At 43.4% G+C, this 6525-nt stretch overlaps 1 long non-coding RNA gene across 1 annotated transcript; it reads left to right on the top strand.

Moving 5' to 3' along the window:
• Window positions 1-640: 640 nt before the first annotated feature.
• Window positions 641-4235, top strand: LOC140694969 (uncharacterized). The gene is made up of 3 exons (XR_012070623.1): window positions 641-891; window positions 1039-1246; window positions 4013-4235. It is a non-coding gene; the product is annotated as an uncharacterized lncRNA (long non-coding RNA).
• Window positions 4236-6525: the final 2290 nt, after the last annotated feature.

Below are 6525 nucleotides of genomic sequence, written 5' to 3'. Positions count from 1 at the left end.
CCGAGTTTCCTGTGGGGTTTTCCAGGGAAAACATAGTCTGTGATATCACAAAACAGGTAATGTAGAGGCAGAGAGAATTAAGCTCTCACCAGTCCAAAAGAGATTCTCAGAAATTAAAATCACTGCTATTCCTCTCATTAATGATTTTTGTTTAGAAAAATATACTTATTTTTTGCTTAAGAGTATTAATGGTATCATGTAGTAGGTTGTTATTATTTTTAAGTGAACTCATAAGCATTTTTTAAAGTTCTTATTTAACTTCTAACACAGGAACTATTGATAGATTTAACCCACATAAACAGCAGCCTTTTGAAGTCCTCAGTATTTAAGAGTGTACAGGGGTCTTTAGGCCAAGAAGTTTGAGATTCCCTGGAGAACGGGTGCTCAGGTACTAGTCAGGTGCTTAGCGTTGATAGACAGATGCCAAGATGTCTTCTGCATGTGCTCCCGGACTCGAAATAATTGGCCACACAGAGATCGGTGGGCAGTGCCTCCACTATACAAACCAGAAGCTGCTGAACGTGTCTTGAGTCTAGGCCATGTGCTGTGCAGAGATTCCCATTGTATCTGTTCTATCTAAGCCGGGATTCCTGTGCAGAGACCTGGCTCTGAAGACCCGCTCTCCTTTGCTCCCTGCCAGGTACCTTCTGTGTTATGTCAACCCTCCGGAGGGCTTCAGCCTCCGTAGGGGCGTCTGTATCCACATCGCCTTCCTCCTGAAGACCCTGCTGAAAATGGAAGAGTCGGTGCTGGTGATACCCCCTTGGGGCCGCCTCTACCATTAGCAGAGCCTGGACATCCACCAGGTCCGGATTCCCTGGTCTGACTTTTTTGATCTCTCAAGTCTCAACAGAAACATCCCTGACAATGAGTACGAACAGTTCATTGCAGGTGAGATGGTGATCGTTTAACTGGGGCCAGACGGTTTTTGTTCTGGTTCCGATGTGAACATCGGGCCGTCTTGCTTCGGGTTTGTCAGTCTGCTTAGGGGCCGTGCTCATGTTTCCTGCACTGCAGGTGAATTTGGTCTTTCCACAGTTTTTCTCAGGAAATATATCTGAAGTGTATGAGCTCTGTGTTCCCTCCCCTCTGAAAACCCTGGCCTTCTGGTGAGATGGAGCGGTGACAAGGAGGCCACTGCCACAGAGGCCTTGTCCCAGCAGGACTCGCTCCCTGGGCAGTAAGGGCCATTCTTACCTGAAGGAAAACACGATGTATGTGTACCATGGGCCACGTGCTGGAGAAGGTATGTAACCTCTCATTCAGTATAATTTGGTCCTGCTCAAGCTTCCCATTTTACTTTTTGTAGGAGGTAAGATTTGAAGATTTTCTTTGAATACAGCTATTTAGAGCTTATCTTTTTTTTTAATTGAAATGTGGTTGATTTACAATGTTTAGTTAGTTTCAGATATACAGCTGTTTTGTTAGTTTCAGGTATACAGCATAGTGATTCAGTTGTACATATACATAGTCTATTCTTTTTCAGGTTCTTTTCCATTATAGGTTGCAAGATACTGAACATTTTCCCCTGTGTTCTACAGTGAATCCTTGCTGTTTGTCTGTTTTACATATAGTAGTTTGTAATTGTTAATCCCAAACTCCTAAGTTTGTTTCCTAAGTCTGTGAGTCTGTTTTTGTTTTGTAAATAAGTTTATTTGTATCTTTTTTAAAAATTCCACATATAAGTGGTATCATATGTTACTTGTCTTTCTCTGTCTGAGTTATTTCACTTTAGTGTGATAATCTCCAAGTCCATCCATGTTGCTGTAAATGGCATTATTTCCTTCTTTGTTACAACTGTGTAATATTCTTTTATATCTAAATACTACATCTTTATCCAGTCATTTGTCAGTGGGCGTTTAGGTTGCTTCTATGTCTTGGTCATTGAAAACAATGCTGCTGTGAACATTGGGGTGCAGGTATATTTTGAAATTAAGGTTCCCTCTGGATATATGCCCAGGAGTGGGATTGCTGGATCAAATGATGTCTTTTTTTAGTCTTTTGTGGTATCTCCATATTGTTTTCCACATTGGCTTCACCAAACTACATTCCCAGCAATAATGTAGGAGGGTTCCCTTTTCTCCAAGCCTCTCCAGCATCTATGGTGAGTGGATGTTTGAATGGTGGCCATTCTGAGTAGTGTGAGATGATAACTTATTGTAGTTTTGATTTGCATTTCTAAGATAATTAGCGATATTGTGCCTTTTTTTCATATGCCTATTGGCCATTTGTATATCTTCATTGGAGAATTGCTTGTTTAGTTGTTCTGCCCATTTTTGGATTGGGTTGTTTTTTTTTTTTCTTATTAAGTTGTATGAACTATTTTTATAGTCTACAAGTTAAGCCATGTTCAGTCTCATCTTTTGCAAATATTTTCTCACATTCCATAGGTTGTCTTTTCATTTTGCTTATGGTTTCTATTGCTTTGAAATAGCTGATAGGTGTAACTAGGTCCCATTTGTTTATTTTGGCTTTTATTTTCTGTTGCTTGGGTGGATTGCCCTAGGAAAACACTGCTGAGATATATGTCAAATAATGTTTTGCCTATGTTTTCTTCTGAGAGTTTTTTAGCGTCTTGTCTAATGTTTAAGTCTTTAAGCCATTTAGAGTTTGTTTCTTTTTTGGTTTTTTTTTTTCAACTCTATTATATGCTTTCGATTTGTGGTTACCCTATTTTTCAAGTATATCAACCCATTATCATATCTATTTCCTTTAGACTGATAATCACGTAGGCTCCAACACATCCTAAGAATAATGAGAAAAAGGAAAAAGAAAGAGAAAAAAATCTATCTTTTCTTGCTACCATCTCCCTTTCCCACCTTTTTGTATTTTGATATACTTTTTCTTTTTTACATCTTCATGTTTATTGTCTTGTAACTCGTTATTTCATTTCCAATGATGGTTTTCCCATTTCTATAGCATCCTGCTTCCTTTCTGTTTAGAGTAGAACCTTTTAATGTCTCTGTTTGGTTCCATAATGCTGAATTATCTCCCTAACCCCCTCCACCCTGAGCCTCTGAATACTCAGTACAGGGAAGCCAAACCATCCTAGCCTTCATCAGTCTTGGGATGCAATCTTCAGAGTGGGAAAGAAGAATCATTGAAAAATAATATTCTGTTTGTTGCTTTCTACCCTTGCCCAGAGAGTGAGAATCACCTCTGAAGGCGGAGGAAGAAAGATGGGGGCATGGGGCACAAAGTCTTTTCTCCTTTTGCTACTGAAAAAATGATTTCTTTTGTAATTAGTGATGATGCCCTTTAAATTGGTAAGATCGAGATTCCACAGCTTCAGCGCCTGTGAATAACCAGCTGGGAGAAAGCTCTCCAGGGCCCCTGCAGTGGGAAAGGCAGCCCCTCTGAGCACCTGTTGTTCTGTATTCTTCCGGCCTCCACACAGTTTCGCTAGGCACTGTGCAGGACGATGCAGTTCCCCAAGGTGGAGGACTGGGAGACCCCTGCTTGGTGGCAAGCCACAGGAGCCCACACTTGAAGGACAAAATGAAGAGTAGTGGGGCGGGCATAGGAACAGAGGATGGTTGAGACCCAGGATAGTTTCCTGGAGGCCAGCAGGTGAGACTGGCGGGGCAGATGGGGCCCTGGTGCATGGGCAGTCCTTGAGGGATCTGAAGCAAAGATATGAACCAAGATACTGGATTCGTGTGGGGGTAAATCGCCCCCTGGAGGCCACGTGGCAGTGCAGCGAGCCCAGGAGGAGAGGGCATTTCCCCAAAGTTGGGTTGACAGATCACAACCAACTCACTGGGAACCGAGAGGTACAGAGATATTGTTAACTTTTTGTCCCTCTTCCTGGAAAAAAAATTGCTTCCTGTTGAATAGCCTGTGTAGTTAGTGAGAATTAAAGACATGAAGTAACATTTCCTCAAAAGTCATCCATTGTGCAGTTGTTAATAATGGTCAAATGCAAACTTGAATAGATTAAATCAAACAGTCATCATCGTATTTTAAAATCTTTTAAAATAAAAAATCTTGCTGTCTTTGTTCTTCATTTCAGGGTTCACTTGGTGATAATAGTAACAAAAGCAACAGCAAACCTTTAAAGAATTCTGTCCTGCTGTTCAAGGAACTCTGTGTTCATGACAAACAAATGAGGTGGCACTTTACAGGAAGGACAGTCATTAATCACACAGCTAGTAAATGGCAGGGGTGGGACTTGAACCCAAGCTGTCTGACCCCAGAGCCCCCTCTCAGGCCCTTCAGTGCAGCTCATCACTTGGTATGCCCAACAGAGGCCAGCATTAAAGAGCAGCATGACCTTGGCTGCTTGGCCTCTGTTTCTTCATCTGTAGAATGGGGGTGTGGGCAGTGAACTCTGTGAGCTCAGTGGTCACTTCCTCCAGCTCTGCTATTCTACTGCTTTGAGTTAATTTAAGAAGTATCCGAGCCCCTGAATGGCCCACCCATAGGCTGGCGCTTTGCTAGGCCGTGGGTTACGGAGAAAAATAAGATCAGCCTGCTTCTCCAAGGAGCCTGTGTCCCTCCACGGCAAACGGCTTTGAGGCCCAGGCTCCCTCGCTGGCAGTCGGGGACTGGGCAGGAATGTCTGATAGAAGATGGAGGCAGAGCCCTTCTGGGAACAGTGGTGGCCACAGAGCTATCAGGAGCGGGAGCATCTGTCCAGGCTGCTGAGAGGGGGGCCCTCATGAGGCCAGTAGCCCCCCCAAACTAAGCCCTCAGGACAAAGATCCAGCCATTCCTGCAGTGTCACAACAGAGCCAGTCCATCCTCATCACTGTGCCCCTGTGCTCCTTTGTCCTGGGGCCTCTCTTCCCCCTACACCCAGAAGACTCATCTCTCTCTCTTCTCTGAGTGTCCCCTCACTTCACCCATGGTCCCTGCTTCCTAGGCCACCATCTCTGGAGTTGACGATTTGCCCCCTCACACTCTCCGTTTGATCAGGAGCCTGGGTTGACCTCCTTGTGCTCACTTTCCCCCATGAGGTGATTTCTCCTCCTCTCTTGGGAACACCTGGAAAACCCAGTCCATTCCTAGCAGTGCCTGCCACCCTGGCCTCCCTGCTCATCTGCCTCAGTCAGGAGCAGCTGGACCACCAACTCTGTATTGCCTCACCGCCTACCATCAAGACGTCAATGTTGATTCTCCCTCCACCACCCAGTATGGTCATTGTAGGGTCTTCTTCTCCGTCAGCCTGAGCCAGACACCTCCCATTCACCCTACCCCCGGGCTCATACCCGGGCGTGTCTCCACCCCAGGTCCAGCCTCTCTCCTTTATGTGCCCAACTCTAGCCATCCAGCTGTTTCTCCACCAGCCTCGTTGGCCCTCCTTCACCCTCACTGGGGCATCATGCACTGACTCCTCTGCTTTCCTACCTGTCCACGTTCCTCTTACTTCCACTTCCCCACCTTCCAGCTCTGCATCCACAGTCAGCACTCTCTTTATGACAAACAAAACTCCCTTGACCCTTGATCTTTTCATTTCCTCACCAGGATGACTTCCATCTCGGTTCACCCAGCTCTATTTGTTCTGAGCCTGCAGGCAGCAGGCTCTCCCAGCACAGATTTCTAAGACTACAAATCAATGCCCAGCATGTTGCCACTGCCAGGCAATCCTCCAGGATTTCTCTAGTGAGCACATTTCCCCACTTGCCACACAGTGGTGTCAACATTCTATGCTCTCTGCACACCTCTAAGCTTCCCTCTGTCTCTTCCCTGACTCCCAGCAGATGGCCTTGCCTCCTGCTTCAGAGAGAATGACATGTTACTTGAAGGGAACTCGCTCACCTGCAGTAAATCTGCTCACCTCACCTTTTATCTGTCCCTCTCCCACCTGGACTCTAGCTGTAGTTGTTCTTAATTTAGTGAGTTTAGTTGACATATATATACACAGTTAAAAGCTTAGCACACTATAGGCTACCTTCTTGGGCTTACTTTTTCAATTTAACATAGGGTGTATGATGCATCCACTTCGTTGCATGTACCTGCAGTTCATTTGTTTTAACTGATCTTAAATGTTGTGTGTGTGACAGTAACACAAGGCAAGTGTAAGCCAGGATTCAGGATGCTGGTTACTTCCTGTGAGAAGAGGCCTAGGGCAGGATAGGACACAGTATGTCACTGTCAATAGTCCTGTTCTGGTGCTGGGTGACAGGTTCACAACTGTTTCTTATAATATTAATTTTAATACATAAATACTTCTGACAGGCACCTAAGGTGAGAATGTGTCATGAGCCAAGATATACAATGGATAATATTACATCATTATTGTTATGTAATCTTGTTATAAAATATAATATTCATAATCCTACATTGTTATGTGTTATATATTATATAGATGCATGAATTATATATTATGTATATAAATAACTACATATGTATTATATACTATCTGATAATAAATAAACAGAACATAACATGCTAGTATATCTACTATTATGTATTATTTAATAAATAATATACTATATCCTGTTATATGACATGGCACCTAATCTTTAATCAAATAAAAATATGTCACTATATGTAATGGTAATTAATAAAATTAAATGAAAA

The sequence above is a fragment of the Vicugna pacos genome, unplaced genomic scaffold (assembly GCF_048564905.1).
Source record: "Vicugna pacos unplaced genomic scaffold, VicPac4 scaffold_114, whole genome shotgun sequence".
Lineage (NCBI taxonomy): Eukaryota > Metazoa > Chordata > Mammalia > Artiodactyla > Camelidae > Vicugna > Vicugna pacos.
The sequence above is the reverse complement of the archived record's forward strand: the minus strand, read 5'-3'. Positions and strand labels throughout refer to the sequence as shown.